Source organism: Notamacropus eugenii, chromosome 6 (genome assembly GCF_028372415.1).
Source record: "Notamacropus eugenii isolate mMacEug1 chromosome 6, mMacEug1.pri_v2, whole genome shotgun sequence".
Taxonomy (NCBI): domain Eukaryota; kingdom Metazoa; phylum Chordata; class Mammalia; order Diprotodontia; family Macropodidae; genus Notamacropus; species Notamacropus eugenii.
The window spans coordinates 15,572,458-15,589,651 of NC_092877.1; the positions used below are offsets into that span (position 1 = coordinate 15,572,458).

General features: G+C 40.8%; 1 protein-coding gene across 10 annotated transcripts in view; it reads right to left on the reverse strand.

Moving 5' to 3' along the window:
* Nucleotides 1-17,194, reverse strand: part of TRIM44 (tripartite motif containing 44) — a 184,125-nt gene that overhangs the window by 51,674 nt on the left and 115,257 nt on the right. The window lies entirely within an intron of this gene.

The window sequence follows — 17,194 nt, forward strand, 5'->3', positions numbered from 1 at the left end:
ATTTATTCAACACCTACTCTGCACAAGGAGCTGTGCTAAGCACCAAGGATACAAAAAGAGGCATAAGACAGCCCCTGCCCTCAAGGAGCTTGCAATTTAATGAGAGAGATGATATGCAAACAAATACATAGAAAGCAAGCTATCTACAGGATAAATAGGAGATGATTAATAAAGGGCAGGCATTGGAATTAAGAGGTCTTGAAGAAGCCTTCCTGTAGAAGGTGGGATTTTAGTTCGGACTTAAAGGAAGAAGTAAAGGTCAGTACTCAGAGTTAAGGAGGGAGAGCTTTCAGGGCAGAAGGGAAGAGTCAGAGAAAGTGCCTGCAGCTAATTATTTTATTTATACCTTGTGTTTACTTATCTGGGTATTTGTTTTATCCTACTACTCCACACTACCCCCCCCCCCCCATCCACATCACCTCAGTAGAATGTAAGCTTTGGAGGGTAGAAATTGTCTTGCTCTTGTCTTTATATCCCTAGTGCCTAGCACGGTGACTGGTACAGTGTGTGTTGATAAATAAATGCTTGCCAAATTGATTTGAATTGTCTAAGGTCTTCCAACAGGAAATGATTCTGAATTACAGAATTGGGAACCTCTATTAGAAACATAAAGCACAGTTTTGCTGTCAGTTTGGCTGCTATTTTTCAGAGAGATTTTAGCCAAATCACATTAGTTGCAATGACTCAGTCTCCCCTTCAGTGAAATGGAAATGACAATAAAAACTTAAGCCAGCCACTCAAGTAAGTTATGAAATGTTGGTGAGGATAAGAAGCTATGATGTCTGTAGCAGGTTCACCCATAAAGAGAGAACAGGCACAGGAGGAAGTAGCCAGAAAGTAGTTATTAAACACGACCTGCAGGCATCAATCCAATCTTCTTGGTGAACACATGGCTGAATCCCTAAATGTCTCATGAATAGAGGTATGGATAAGTAAGACTTGACAGACAGAGCACACACAAGATAATGAGCTGGATTCCTCCTTCAACAGCCTGTGAAGGGAATTATGATTTTTCATATTAATCAATGTGATATGTGTGATGAGTATGCTAATAGATTAGATTTTTCAGAATTTCCTTTTCTCTCTTGGGAGTCAGACTTACAATGCAGCTTGAAATGATCAATCAAACCCATGACACACTCTCACAAGCACTGCATTCTTGTGCCTGTATACCTTAAGTGAAGCGAATCAAAGACTGTAGAAATGGTTTCCATCACAGAACTCTGGTCCTGTGACCCACCAAGTAACGACTCCAAAGACTGAAGCAATATTGCTTCCACAGGACTCCAGGATTGCTGTATTGTCTTCCACTTGTGGGTTTGTCATGGGAAACCAATCTGGCCCTAGGATGCAATTGTTTATAATCCACCTTCCCCCATCCTTCCCATTATGATTTATGCATATAATCTCTGACTTCACATCAGCAAGGTAGAATTCTGATCAGTAGAATTCCTGATTTGCAAATCTGTTCCTCATAATGAAACTAATTAATAAAGGCTACCTTGCTACTAGCACTTTGTCTCTGGCCTGCTGTTTCATCACTTTCAGGTTAGAGGCTAGCTCAGTAAAATCCTGCTAACAAGTCAAAGCAGGGCATCAAAAGAGGCAAGTAACCCTGGCTTACTGTGATCACATTGACTCACTCTTCCATGCTTCCTCTTGCTCGTACATCTTGGGAAGGTAGAATGATAGGGCTAGTTTGAAGATGTCAGGGACTGTATTGCTTCTCCTTCCCTTAATCAGGTCAGCTAATGATACCCATTCAAGGCAGAAGCTCAGATGATCTGTCCACAGTAGCAAGAGATGCTTTCCTCTCTTTTATCTTTGGTCAGCCGCCAAGGTCCGCCATGTCTATACATGTAATATATTGGGTCTCTTTATTCTCAGTCCAGAACCTCAAGTTCAGGTCTTTACTTCTCCTTACTTACACAATTATAGTTTTATCTTCATTGGTCTTTGGGTTTCTAGTCTATGTACTTTCAAAGGTCCTTGATATTGTGCTTCCTGAATAATCTTCCTGATGTCCAGCCATGATCATGTCACTCCTCAAAAAACTTCCTCATTCATTCACTCACTCACTCACTCAATCAACTACCAAACATTTTTTAAATGTCTTCTATTATGCCAGACACTGTACTAGATGCTGGGGGGACTGTGCTCCAGACAAATTAAACTATCTTCCATTGCCTACCTTGGCCTTTCTTGTCTCCATGTCTTTACTCATATCAACCTCTGTGCCTAGAAATGACTTTCCTCCCACTTCTTCATCCCTTATGGTTCCTCTTTGTTTCAAGGCCCAGGTGAGTTGTCACCTCTTCCACAAAACTTTTCTTGATCACTACTCCATCCCCATAAGATTCTTCTAGATTCTAGGGGATTCTAGATCTTCTAAAAGATGAAACTTTCAAGAATGTATGTTCTAGGAATGAAGGATGGCCTGTGCAAAAGCACTGAGGTGGGAAATTAGAAATCAGATTAGGGGAAAAGCAAACAGCCCTACAAAACAGAAAAGCAGATATTATTTATATATATATATATGCATCCACACAGACACAGACACACACACACACACACACATATATATAAATTATATACTTGTTGTATTTATAAGAGTGTATATTTACCTTTGTTGGACCATAGAGTTTTAAACTATAAGAGACTTTAGGGTCATTTATTCCTCATTTCACTTTTTTAATCACCTCCTGGATACGGTAGGAGAGATCTAGTATAGAAAACTATACTAGAGACCTTGGTAGTAACTAGGAATTCTGACATTTGGGGCAAAAATCACCATGGTCACCTTAGGATGACCACATCTGAATGAGTACAGTACAGAATGGAGAACAAGGTCATGGAAGTGGAGGAGATTCAGGCAATTTCAGGAGAAAGTGGGGAGGCAAGCTGGTAACCAAAAAGGAGCAGTCCAGGTAGGAGTGAAATGAAGCATGTTTAGGGTGACTCCCAAAACAATGGTCCTGGAGAGGGAGTTACCAGTCAGGAATGGAGGGCCTCAGGGTAGAGGTTTCCTCCTCCCAACTCTGAGATTCTATGCAGTTCACCATTCCGAGCCTGGAATTTCTGATTCCTTGGTCTCCATCACCATCTTGCCCCTGCCCTCCCGAATGCCACCATGCTACCTACACTGACTCAGATACCTTCTCTCAAGCTGTGTCCGTTTTGCTGTCTTGCAGGCATCTGTCTCTTGGTTAGTCACTCTCACGGTTCGTGGAAGGTTGCACCCCCCACAGCTGATTGTTAGCATCCCTGCTAACCTCTAGTGAATATTTTCCAGAAATCTTCACAGTCTTGCCCATTGGTGAGACAAGGACTACTTCTTGCCATAGGGAGGGCAGTGGTGAAAGTGATTCCAAAAAGGGTCCTGTCTAATGAGGCCAGTGTGCCGGAGTACTGTAATTGGCCCATTAACTAGGGCCCAGTGCTAAATCACAGTGAAACACCTACAGCATTAAAACCAATGTACCTTTCCTACATGGAGCAAAGTAACTCTGCCTGTGCCCTACCAGCTAGGAATTGTCAGCCAAGATGCTCATTTCACACACACACACACACACACACATACACACACACACACACACACACACACACACACACACACTTCCAATTGGGATGACCATGGTTTCAGGGCTCAGCACAAACTAAACCTTTGTGGGCATACATGTGCATGAACACACACAATGCATTCACATGGCACTTCCATCCCTCATTCCCACTGGAGTATTGGGAGCTGGGGAAACACTTTAAGTGTCCATTTACCCACATAAATGAGAAGGGAGCATTGGAATGGTGGTGACATCTGCAGGAACACAAAATGTATTCATTATCCTCTGCGTTATTACACCGAAGGCAAATGCGTCGTAATGGAAGGACATTCAAAAATAATGTGCTGCTGGATTCCATGTCTATAAAAACCATAATGAGGGGATGGAAATGGATCATGTGAATGAGGAGGCTCCACTGAGACCAGGGGTGTTTCTGGGCCACTTCAATACTTGGCTACAGGGCCTGGGGATCAGTGCCTTGGGATCTTTAAAGGACATAGGAAGATGGAGGTCGTGAATAAAGTTTTTATCATTCTGTTCAAAGTACCATCATAATTTCCAAAAGAGGACCGGATATTTCTTCAGTATTCAGGATTATAGTTATTAACTGTATAAGTGACGAGAGCATCCAAATTGGAATTAGGAGACTTAGATTCTCCTTGCTATGTGACCACAGGCCAGCTGCTTCTCCTCCTTGGAGACCTGATCACCAAGGTCCCTCATGTCTGTAACATTCTAATACCATAGTGAAGTGCAGAAAGGCTGTGACTTGCCTGATGTTTCCTCACTTGTAAAATGGGGACAAGATACTGCCTTAATATAATGGGATGAATTAGATGCGAAAGTGTTTTCAATCAATTTCAGTCAGCAAGCACTTACTAAGGACTTCCTGGGAGTGAGGCACCAACAAAGGGGAATAGGCTTTTGCCCTCGTGAAGCTAATAATCTAACATGTCTATATACAAGTGTAAGGTATTGCTTCTTTCAACAAGCAATATAAAAGAGGACAATAACTTCTATAGTCATAATCACAATAGAATTGAATAGAAACTCCTGGCTTTCTCTCACACTCTGGACTTTTCTGTTTCCTCCCCAGCAATTTTTTCACCCTGGAGATACCATCACTTTATAAACATCTTTTCTGTTGGGTCATTCCTTGGACTGGACCACCATTTCCTGACCTGCCCAATCCATGGCTACTTCTCTCCTGGCTCCACCCTTTACCCTCCAATTGAGAGTACCTTTCTCCTCATTTCCCCTCTTCTACCAGTTCCATTTTATATGATGTCTCCCCTCCCATTGGAATGTAAACTCCCTGACAGTAGAGACAAGGGGTGTGTTTACAAATGTGCAACAACCAGCATATGCACAACATGCCTCCAGGTTTAGTCTGCATTATTAATATCTTTTCTGCTGCTTTCTTAAATCTAGACAATCAACAAAACAATCAACCAAGCCCTAGAGTGTAGCATTTGCAGATTTCCAAGGTATAAATGCTCACAATTGATTCTTGAGCCAATTTGAGCTGACTCCAGAACATCCCTGGTAGAGAGTGAAATGTTTGCTTGTGTTTGTATCCCTAGTACCCAGCACATAGTAAGAGCTTAGCAAATGATTGTGCATTCTATTTTCCTTCCTATCTATCTATCATCTATCTATCTATCTATCTATCTATCTATCTATCTATCTATCTATCTATCTATCTCTGTCTGTCTGTCTGTCTGTCTGTCTGTCTGTCTATTAGCTGTGTAACCTTGGGCAAGTCACTTAACCCCAATTGCCTCATCCTGGGTCATCTCCACTCATCCTGATGAATATCTGGTCACTGGATTCAGATGGCTCTAGAAGAGAAGTGACGCTGGTGACCTGCACAGCCTTCCCTCACTCAAACCAAAGTCAAGTGCAAGTCATGTCATTATTTCTCTGATGGCATGGTCTTTGGCAACGAAGGACAAACACACTGTCTGTCTATCCATCATCTATGTTTTTATCATCAATCTACATCTATGCATCCATGATCTATCATCTATTTATCTATCACTTATCTACTTCTATCTTTCTATCTATCCATCCATTATCTATCCACCTCTCTCCATCACCTGTTTTTCTGTCTATGTATATGTCATCTATTCACATCTATCTACCATCTGTTTTTCTATCTATCCATTACTTATTTATCTATCCATCCATCCATCTTTTATCTATGTATCTATGATCTATCCACACCTATCGATCTATCTACCCTCTATCTATTTATCTACAAGAGGAATACAGATAGTTTTGAGACAGAATGGAGTGTTTTGAAGAGCCAATAGCGCTATATGAATGAAAGATGGCAGTAGCATAGTGGACAGAGAATCAGACTTGGTCCCAGGAAAACTTGGGTTCCCATCCCACCTCTGACAGTTAGTAACTGAATGGCCATGGACAAGTCCCTTGATGGCTCTGAGTCTCAGTTTCTTCATCTGGAAATGGAGATAACACTATGGACCCCTTCTCAGAATCATGCTTTTAAATAATCAAGGGAAATGGTAAATTTTAATTAAAGTTTAGTTACTATTCTTCCCATCCAAGTTCACAAACCCCCAGTAATCTATCTATGGACCCCCGGTGAGGAGCCCCTGCTTTAAGTCATGATTGGCAATCTTTTGGAAGTTACGATGTCCATCTTTATTGAATTTCATGATATGCTCTCTCTACTTCTATGTCATGGTGGAGAGGAATGAGGCACATTTATATTTCAAGTTAAATTGAATTTAAGTGAGTGCTTTATTTGGATGATTGATCTTTTGAGATAACTAGAACTATCCCAGGATTCCGTGAAATCAAAACCCCATAAGACTCATGTCCCTTGAGCAGTATGGTTCCCAGGCCTCATACATGAATAAATACTCTCCCTTTATGAAACCCACTCAGTCACCCAAGTCTCTGCAACATCCTAAGTATTTTGAGAAATAACAAAAAAAAGTAAAAAATAGTAAAAATAAGCATAAGTCATTTTGTGACTATAAAGCAAAATACCATAGGAGGAGCCTGGAATAGAATTCTTTTCAGGAAGTGAGCATACGATGTATTCATCTGACTGCTTCTTAAGGAACTATGCAGTCACCTTGAAGCTAAGACAGATCATAGGACTCCAGGCTGGATGGGACCTTAGAGATCCCAGAGCCCAATTCCATCACTTCACAGATGCTATTTCAGTCCCCACTAATGTGACCCTTGCTCTAAGGGCATTTATTCTGTCATTCAGCACATATTTAGGAGGTACCTAGCATGGCCTTGTGGGAGAAACAAAGAGGAATAAGGCATGGTTCCCTGCCAGACCTTATGCTCCCAATGGAATAACCTTTGAGAATCCGGGGTCACTTCCACCTCCAGTGAGGCACCAGTGGAGAATGTCAGTATAAAGGTCAAAATAAAATGATGATTTGAAGAACAACACACTGAAATGAAATTTAGAAAATCATTTGGATAGAAACCAACTAATCTGGAGTTTGGAGACTTGATGGACCTTTGACTGAAACAACCTCTCTCTCCCTCACTTTCCTCCCTTGCCCTGAATCTACTAACTTTATTCTCAGACTCAAGGCTGGTCTATGATAAACATTTAAGGAAGCACTTTTACCCAGATCACCTCCTTATTTTTATTTTTTTAGAATCGGTAGAGAAAAACTTCCTGGCAATCCAAGGTAGATAAGAAAGTAATAGGCAGCCTAGAAAAGTAGTGAGTGACCCCTCTCTAGAGGTTCCCAAGATTCCACACTGTACAGTGGACCCCCTTTTCAGTTATTGGTTGGTCTCCGAGATTTTGAAACACCTTCACCTCACTTCTATCTTCCCTTGCCCCTAGGACAGGCAGAAGCATGCAGCATGAACAAGGTACTCAGTCAACATATTTAACTGACTGATTAGCTGGTGGCCTATGAGACCAAGAAAATGCCACCAGCAAGTTGGCCAGTCAATAAATGTTTGTTAAACATTTACTATGTGCCAGGCAGTGTGCTAAGGGATGAAGACAACAAGAAAGGTGTAAACAAGGTCCTTGATCTCAAGTCACTTATTGTCTAATGGGGGAAAACAACGAACAAGGAGCACAAACGATATATACAAGGTAAGAGGAAAGTAGTGTCCAAGGGAAGGCATTAGTAGAGTCTCTCTATGTGAATGTGGGGAGTATGGGTGGGGGGAATATTTATGGAATCTGCTCTCCATAGGGCAATATATCAGGGGCTGCTCAGAGTACAGGAGAATCAGAAGATCCACCCCCTGCCCTCAAGAGGTGGAAAATCTAATCAAGGTGACAAGGTTTGGGATCATGCATTTAGAGCTGATAGGGACCTTAGAAGCCACTGAGTTCACCTATCCATCTTCCCTTCTCCCAATTTTATAGACTAGAGGAAGCTCAGAGGGGATAAACTATCTAGGGTCACACAGTTAAGAGGCATATGAGGTAAGGTTTGAACTCAGATCTTCTTTTCTCCAAATCTAGCTCTCTCTCTGCTGGGCCATTGGTGCCTCTAAGGCAGATGTCAGGAGTGAGTTGTACATACCAAACTCAGTATCTGAACCAGCATCATTGTAGCATTGAAGACATTTTGTGTTTTTGAGAAACGTTGGCCAAATAAAATGAATTTATTAATTTATTGGTTACCGGATAGGAATCTTTCGTTGTGAGCACTATGGGCTCTTAGGACTAATAGGTAAAAGGAGAGGGATTGGATTTGTGATTTCATTGGCACTGGAATCTCTCAGAGCAGGAAATTTCTTTTGCCAATGCAGGTGGGCAATTTCTCTACAACTTAAAGGCTGCAAAATTATAGAGAAGTTGCCTAGAGCTCTGATCAGAGCTTTGTCCTGTCTAAAAGTCTGAACAGTATTTGATCTTGTGAATGCTGTACCTCCTTTCCCACCATTTTGTCACTATTCCCATACAAACAACAATACTTGAATTTTTAGGGTTACCCAATTATATCACTACAATCAATCTGTCAATCAATAAACATTAAGTGCCTACTATGTGCCCATACTGTGTTAAACTGTGGGGATAGAAAAAGAAGCAAAGTACTTCCCCTGCCCTCAGGTGACTTACAATCTAATGGACTAGAGAAATCAAATAAGGAGGTAAAGGAGTTATATGTACAAAAATATTTATAACAGATCTTTTTGTGGTAGCCAAAAATTGGAAACTAAAGGGGTATCCTCCTTGGGGAAAGTATAAAGCAGTTGCCTTATATGACTATAATGAAATATTTCCTGGCTATAAGAAATATCAAAATGGACAATTAGAGGAAACAAGAGATTTTTCAAACTTCTATGAATTGATGCAGAGTGAATGAGCAGAACTAGGAGAAGAATTTATACAATGAGATTATAGAGAAAACAAAACAAAACAAAATGAAACCTTGAAAGGCTTTTGAATTCTGATCAACACAGTGAGAAATCATGAATTCAAAAGAATGAAGACAAAACAGACCATTCACCTCCAGAGCACTGTGAAGAACTGTCAGAGAAGTGATGAACTTTAGATGCAGAAACATATACCTAAAGGGGGAATTATGGGGGACTATGCAGTTATGTGGGCAGCCAGGTGAAACAGTGGATAGAGCACTGCGACTGGAGTCAGAAAGACCCGAGTTCAAATCCAGCCTCACATAGTCATTAGTTATGTGACCCTGGAAAAGTCAGTTTTCTCATATGTAAAATGAGCCTGAGAAAGAAATGGCAAACCACTCTGGTATCTTTGCCAAGAAAACTCCAAACGGGGTCAAGAAGAATCTCACATGACTGAAAATAACCAAACAAAATTCAGCTATGTATTAAATGCTTTGTTTTTGGTTTTTGTTTATTTTTTCAAAATTTACTCAATAGAAAAGGTGGTGATGGTAGAAAGGATGGATGGGTTTAAAAACAATAACGACATAGGGTATTTATAATGTGCCACATTTATTTCAATATAATTTATTGCTGTAGAGGGATGATATTGAACTCAAATAAAAAGAGAGTCCCAAAGCTGTACATAAAGACCCTTGAAAAACCACATATTAGCATTATCTGTGTTTTATTCTCTTTTTATTTCTTTTGTTCAATATTTCCCAATTACATTTTAATCCAGTTCCAGCTGCATTTGGTCATGCCTGCCACAAACTGATGTTGCTGTGAATGAAAACTCAGGCACTGAACCACAATGCCAGAGAGCAATAGTGAAAATATACTGCATCATCTTGTGACTAAAAAAAAAAAAAATTTCAATTCATTGCCTTGATTGGGTAGGATTGCTATTGATGACTGCTATTGATGATGAATGGGGAGAAAGGATGAGTTAAGAATTTAAAGGAGAAAACACATTTTAAATTATATTACCAAGTCAAATATGCTGTGCAATAAAATAAAACTTAATTTAAAAAATAAAAAAGAGGGGCAGAGCCAAGACAGCAGAGTAGAAAGACTCACATTTGCTAGCTCTCTTCCCACAGCCCATAAAATACCTGTAAAGAAAGACTCTCAACAATTCTAGAGCAGCAGAAGCCACAGAACAACAGAGTGGAGGAGATTTCCAGCCTGGGGTGACCTGAAAGGCTGATGGGGAACGTCTGTCCCACCAGACACCAAGCAGAACCCACCCCAGCTTTGGCCATGTGGCGTAGTTCTGGTAGGAGGACATGAACAGGTCTTGGGGGCAGAATCTTTAGTCTCAGTAGCAGCAGTTCACAGATCCCTCAACCCACAGGTGCCAAAGGTCAGTGACAGGGTTTTTTCAGCTGGCTGAGAAGGGAGAAGTACCTTCCCATAGCTCCAGCTTCAGGCAGCTGCCACAGATGCCACATCCATCAGGCAGCAGCAGTTCCCACAGCAGCCTGCATCCATTGTTGGATCACAAAATCCCTGGGGGCACTGAGCAGCTGATTCTTACCATAGCCCTGTGTAGAGGCCCTGGGGCAGCTGATCTTTATCTCACACTGAATGGCAGCCCTGCCCCAGCAGCTTATCTGAATCTCAGCCCCTAGTGCTGGCTTGGTGCAACTGGAGGTGAGGTGGTTGTGAAGAGGAAACTCTGCTAAGATTCTGGGCACAAAAATATCTCCCTGCTCCCAGACCACTGTACACACTTGATTGTACCACCTTGAAGGAACTGAAATCTTACAGATCCCCAGAGTATACCCTACTCTTGACAAAGAATCCAAAAGTCAAGTAACTGGTTGGGAAAATGCCCCCAAAAGGCAAAAAAATAAGACTGTAGAAGGTTGCTTTCTTGGTGAACAGATACCTTTCCCCATCCTTTCAGATGAAAAAGAACAATGCTTACCATCAGAGAAAGACATAAAAGTCAAGGTTTCTGTATTTCAAACAACCAAAATAAATATTCAATTGTCTCAGGCCATGGAAGAGCTCAAAATGGATTTTGAAAATCAAGTAAGAGAGGGGGAGGAAAAATTGGGAAGGAAAATGAGAGAAATGCAAGAAAATCATGAAAAGCAGGTCAACACCTTGCTAAAGGAGACCCAAAAAATGCTGAAGAAAATAACACCTTGAAAAATAGGTTAACTCAATTGGCAAAAGAGGTTCAAAAAGCCAATGAGGAGAAGAATGCTTTAAAAAGCAGAATTAGTCAAATGGAAAAGGAGGTTCAAAAGCTCACTGAAAAAAATAGTTCTTTAAAAATTAGAATGGAATAGATGGAGGTTAATGACTTTATGAGAAACCAAGAAATCACAAAACAAAACCAAAAGAATGAAAAAATGGAAGATAATGTGAAATATCTCATTGGAAAAACAACTGAACTGGAAAACAGATCCAGGAGAGACAATTTAAAAATTATAGGACTACCTGAAAACCATGATCAAAACAAGAGCCTAGACATCTTTCATGAAATTATCAAGGAAAACTGCCCTGATATTCTAGAACCAGAGGGCAAAATAAATATTGAAATAATCCATTGATCACCTCCTGAAAGAGATTCAAAAAAAGAAACTCCTAGGAACATTGTGGCCAAATTCCAGAGTTCCCAGGTCAAGGAGAGAATATTGCAAGCAGCTAGAAACAAACAATTCAAATATTGTGGAAATACAATCAGGATAACATAAGATCTAGCAGCTTCTACATTAAGGGATCTAAGGGCATGGAATATGATATTCCAAAAGTCAAAGCAATTAGGACTAAAACCAAGAATCACCTACCCAGCAAAACTAAGTATAATACTTCAGGGGAAAAAATGGTCTTTCAATGAAATAGAGGACTTTAAAGTATTCTTGATGAAAAGATCAGAGCTGAAAAGAAAATTTGACTTCCAAACACAAGAATCAAGACAAGTATGAAAAGGTAAACAGCAAAGAGAAATCATAAGGGACTTATTAAAGTTGAACTGTTTACATTCCTACATGAAAAGACAATATTTGTAACTCTTGAAATGTTTTTCAGTATCTGGGTAGTTGCTGGGATTGCACGCACACACACACACACACACACACACACAGACACACACACAGAGACAGAGAGCACAGGGTGAATTGAATAGGAAGGGATCATATCTTAAAAAAATGAAATTAGGCGGTGAGAAAGAAATATATTAGGAGGAGAAAGGGAGAAATGGAGTGGGGCAGGTTATCTCTCATATAAGAGGCAAATAAAAGACTTTTCAATGGAGGGAAAAAGGGGGGAGGTGAGAGAAAAACATGAAGTTTACTCTCATCACATTTGACTAATGGAAGAAATAAAATGCACTCTCATTTTGGTGTGAAAACCTACCTTACAATACAGGAAAGTGAGGGAGAAGGGGATCAGCAGGGGGGGGGGGGGATGATAGAAGGGAGGGCAGTGGGAGGAGGGAGCAATTTGAAGTCAACACTCTTGGGGAGGGACAGGATCAAAAGAGAGAAGAGAAGCAATGGGGGGGGCAGGATAAGAAGGAGGGAAATATAGTTAGTCTTACATAACATGACTATTATGGAAGTCATTTGCAAGACTACACAGATATGGCCTATATTGAAGTGCTTGCCTTCCCAATGGGAATGGGTGGGGAGAGAGGGAGGAAGAGAAGTTGGAACTCAAAGTTTTAGGAACGACTGTTGAGCATTGATCTTGCATGCAACTAGGAAATAAGAAATACAGATAATGGGGTATAGAAATTTATCTTGCCTTACAGGACAAAAGAGAAGATGGGGATAAGGGAAAGGAGGGATGTTAGAAGGGAGGGCAGATTGGTGATAGGGGTAATTAGAATGCTGGGCATCTTGGGGGGAGGGGAGAGATGGGGAGAAAATTTGGAACTCAAAATTTTGTGGAAATGAATGTTGAAAACTTAAATAAATTAAAAAAATAAAACAACAACAAAAAAATAAAAAAGAAACAGCAGAGTACCACTCAGAACCGAGAACTGTATTGTATTCTTCTTTCTTTTGTAGTTTGTCATAGTGGGAGCATCCACAACTAGGTGGCCAGCATGAGAAGGAGCCAATTGCTCACTTCTTGCTCCAGGGTTCTTTGCCTTTGTGACTTTTGGTGCAGATGATGTATCCTTACACTGGGGAAGATAAGCCACAGCCTGGAGAGCCCTAGTCAGCACCTTCTCACGAGCTTTTACAAGATTCTACTCCAGGCTAGGCAGATCTGTGGCTTCTGGCAGAAGGAGGGAGGCTCTCATCTGTCCAGCACAACAGCTGGCTTGTGGACAGTCAGTCTTTCATCAGCATTTCCTTGCATTTTTGCCCAAACTGTTTGGTAAACAAAAACTAAGGTGGAAATGTATTTTCGTTGATCAGAAATCTCCCGTTTTTAAAGAGCCCGAATGACTTACACACTGTGATTTGAAGACCTAATTTACATTTTAAAATATTCACACAAAGAAATGTCTTTACTTAAACATATGGCTGGTGCTAGGATTATCCTCCTCAATCTTTCTCCCTCTACAGTCTTTTTGAGCAAAGGCAGGTGGGGGAGGAAGAAATATATATGTCCACACCATGGTGTGGATGGGAACAGGTGGGTTTGGGATGTGCCAGAGGCTGAAGAAAAGAGGGTCCAGAGTGATAACCCTGGGAGAAGAGAAGGAACCTTGAGGGTGTGGTTCTCAACATGTACTTAGTAGCTTTGTGATGTTGACGAAGTAATTTAACCTCTCTGAGTCTCATTTTACTCCTCTATTAAATGAGTAGATTGAGGCAGCATGATACCAGGGAAAGGTTGCTGGTTAAAGAATCAAAGGATGGTAATTAGAATCCTGACTGACATTACCTGTGTGACTGCGGCCAAGTCACTTAATCTGCCTTTGACTTGATTCCTCCATCTATAAAAAGAAATGGTTGTACTAAATGATCTCTGAGGTCCCTTCTCAGTCTGAACCTATGATGCAATGACTAGGTGGCTTGCAAAGTCTCTTTACAGCTCAGCATCTAGGATCCTGTGACCGTGATCTACAATGCCATAAGTCTATAAGAGGAGATGGCATAGGAGGCTCAATCTTGCCTTGTCTTAGACTGGCTAGCAGTGCCAGGGGAAATAGTCAAAAACTGGAGACAGCATGAGAACCCAGAGATGGAAGAAGAGAGACCATTCAGGAACAGACAGAGATAGAGAGAGAAACAGGGAGACATGGAAGAAGAGAGAGAAAGAGACAGTAAGGAAGAGAGGGAGATACAGAAAGAAATAGAGAAACAGGGAAGGGTAAAGAAAGGGAGAAAAAAGAAAGAGAAAGAAAAAAGAAAGGAAAACAAAGAATGAGAGAGGAGAAAGGGGGAAGAGATAAAGAGAGGTGGAGGAGAGAGAGAAACAGGGAGGAGAGACAGAAATAGAAGAAGGAAGGAAGATAAAGAATGAGGGAGGAGAGAGGGGAGATGGGAAAAAGAGATGGAGAGGGAGAGACAGAGAAACAGGGAGGAGGGAGAGGGAGAGAGAGAATAAAAAATGCCTCCTCCAATTTTGATCAGTCAGGAGGTGTAGTCCAAGATTGGACATGTGGGGGAGGGAGTCGCAGCCAGAGTAGCTCAAATATGGGGGACTATATTTGACTTCGGAGATTTACCTGTATCTCTGGGAGTAAGGGACTAAATCCTTGTTCAAGGATTTTTATTTTGTTTTTTTCTCCTTCTTTTAGTAAACCTTCTGTAATGCCATGAATTGTGTAACTGTGAGTGGGAAGTCAGTATCAGTTTTCTGGAAGGGTACGATGCATAAATTCTCCTAGGTTTCCTTGGTGGGGATTATGAGCTCAAAGAGCAAAGAAATTCCCTTTAGATTACCTGAGCCATTCATGTCTTAAGAAAGCCTCTAAAACAGGTATTATATACACAGGTATATACTTATCATTCCTCAGAGTAGAACCTGAGGGGAAAGACTGAAACAAAAAAACAAAGGATTTAGGAAAAATTCCCTAATATCTCAGGATACTGAATGCCTGGATGTGTTAGCAGAGGGAGTTAGATTGTCTGTTTTCTAGAGTTATTTAAAATGGAACATACGTTTCTATTTGGAGTCATGGAAATGGGGGTGCCTCTCAAGGTTCCTTTGACTCAAGGATACTGTGTAGTTATCAGCAGCCACTCTCTAGAGCAAGTCTTGTTAATCTTTTATGTTTCATGGACCCCTTTGGCCAGTCTGCTGAAGTCTTAATAATGTTTTTAAAAGCATAAAATAAAATACTTAGCATTACAAAGGAAACCAATTAAATTGAAACACAGTGTCTCAGAAGTCTTAGTGAAGTTTGAAGCTTTAATAGCTTATTAATAGCTTAAAACTATACTTAGATTTTTGGGACATTATGTCCAAATCTCAATCTCTGTCTCTGTCTGTCTCTGTCTCTCTGTCTCTCTGTCTCTCTGTCTCTCTGTCTCTCTGTCTCTCTCTCTCTCTCTCTCTCTCTCTCTCTCTCTCAATTTCTTCCTCCCTCTCTCTCCTTTCATCTCTGTTCTCTCTCTGTCTTTTCTCTCTGTCTGTGTCTCTCTGTATGTCTGTCTCTGTATATGTATATACATATACATACATCCATATGTGCAATTGAGGTTAAGTGACTTGCCCAGGTTCACACAGCTAGTAAGTGTCTGAGACTGGGTTTCACCTCAGAACCTCCTGACTCCAGGGCTTGTGTCTATCCAGTGTGCCACCTAGTTGCCCCCAAATACATATTTTAAAATAAGTTCACAAATCCTAAGTTAGGAACTCCACAGAATGTCAGATTCAGAAAGGACCTTGGGTGTTCTAAATCAACCCCTTCCTTTTACAGATGAGAAGATGACTTGTCATACAGGGCAGAGAAAGTCAGATACTTCAGGTTACACAGGTAAGTAAAAGCACTTGGATTTGAACCCAGATCTTCTGACTTCGAATTCAATGTTCTTTCCACGACACCAGGAGACTACAACAGGTCTCCTTGACTTTAATCTCCTTCTGGCTTTTTTTTCTTTTTTGCAATCTTTCCATCCCTTTCTACCTACATCATCTCCAACTATGGCTTAGTCCCCACCATCTTTCTGTCTTCATTTTCTTCAGTCATATGGGCTGGTGGATGAAGAGAACCTAAGAGTCCCAGCACCCTCTCAGATCAGACTCTTCAGAGAGAGAGTGGCTGCACATTTCCCATCTTCTAGTACCTGGTTCCTTATATCATACCTCCAAAATCCCAAAGACCCATCAGAATCGACAGACCTGGGCAACTGTGGTACAGTGATGAGAGAACTCTATTTGTCTGTGCCTCTGTTATATTACGTACTAACTGTGTGACTTCGGTCAAATAACTTAACATCTCTGGGCTTCAGTGTTCTCATCTGTGAGATGGGTGGGTTGAACTATGTTAGAACCACAGATGCTCAGTTTGAATGGACCTTAGAAGTCAACTAATCTAACTCAGGTCTAAGTAACCTCTTCCCAAGGCATCCCTTGACAAGGGACCATTCAGTCTTTTCTTGAAGACTTCTATTGGAGGAGAACTCATTCCCTCAAAAGCCAGCTTTCATTCATGTGAAGTCCTCCCTTATGTGAAGCCAGAATCTATGGAAAATAAAGGGATTCTACACTGAGATTCTACAACAGTCTCTTCAGATTGGAAAAGCTGATAAAAGAAGAAGATGAGAAATGTTGGAGGAACTACAGGGGAAAGGCACACTTATGCATTGTTGATGGAGCTGCAAATTGGTCCAGATGTTCTGGAAAGCAATTTGGAGCTGTATCCCAAAAGTCACTAAATTATGCATATTCTTTGACGCAGCCTATACCACTATTACATCTATACTCTGAAGAGATAAAAAAAAAAAAAAGAGGAACAAGACTTTTATGTAACAAAACATTTTAAACTTTTTTTTGTAGTAGTAGAAAATAAACAAAGGAAGTCTTTTTAAAATTTCTATCCATTGTTCCTAATCTTGCCTCAGTAGCCAATAAGTCTAATTCCTTTTCCATCTAACAACTCATCTTTCAAGGAGAGTTTCCTGGAAGAGGAAGGAAGGAAAGAAGAAGGAAGAAAGGAAGGGAAGAAGGAAGAGAAGATGAAGTGGTTGGAGGAAAGGAGGAAGGGAGGTAAAAGGAAGGAAATAAACATTTATTAAAGCACGGAGCCATTTGTCTTGACTTTTAAAGGATAGGTAGGACTCAACAAATCTATGGTTGTATTACCCCTACATCTGGAGGATGGAAGTGGTGGGGCCAGTGGA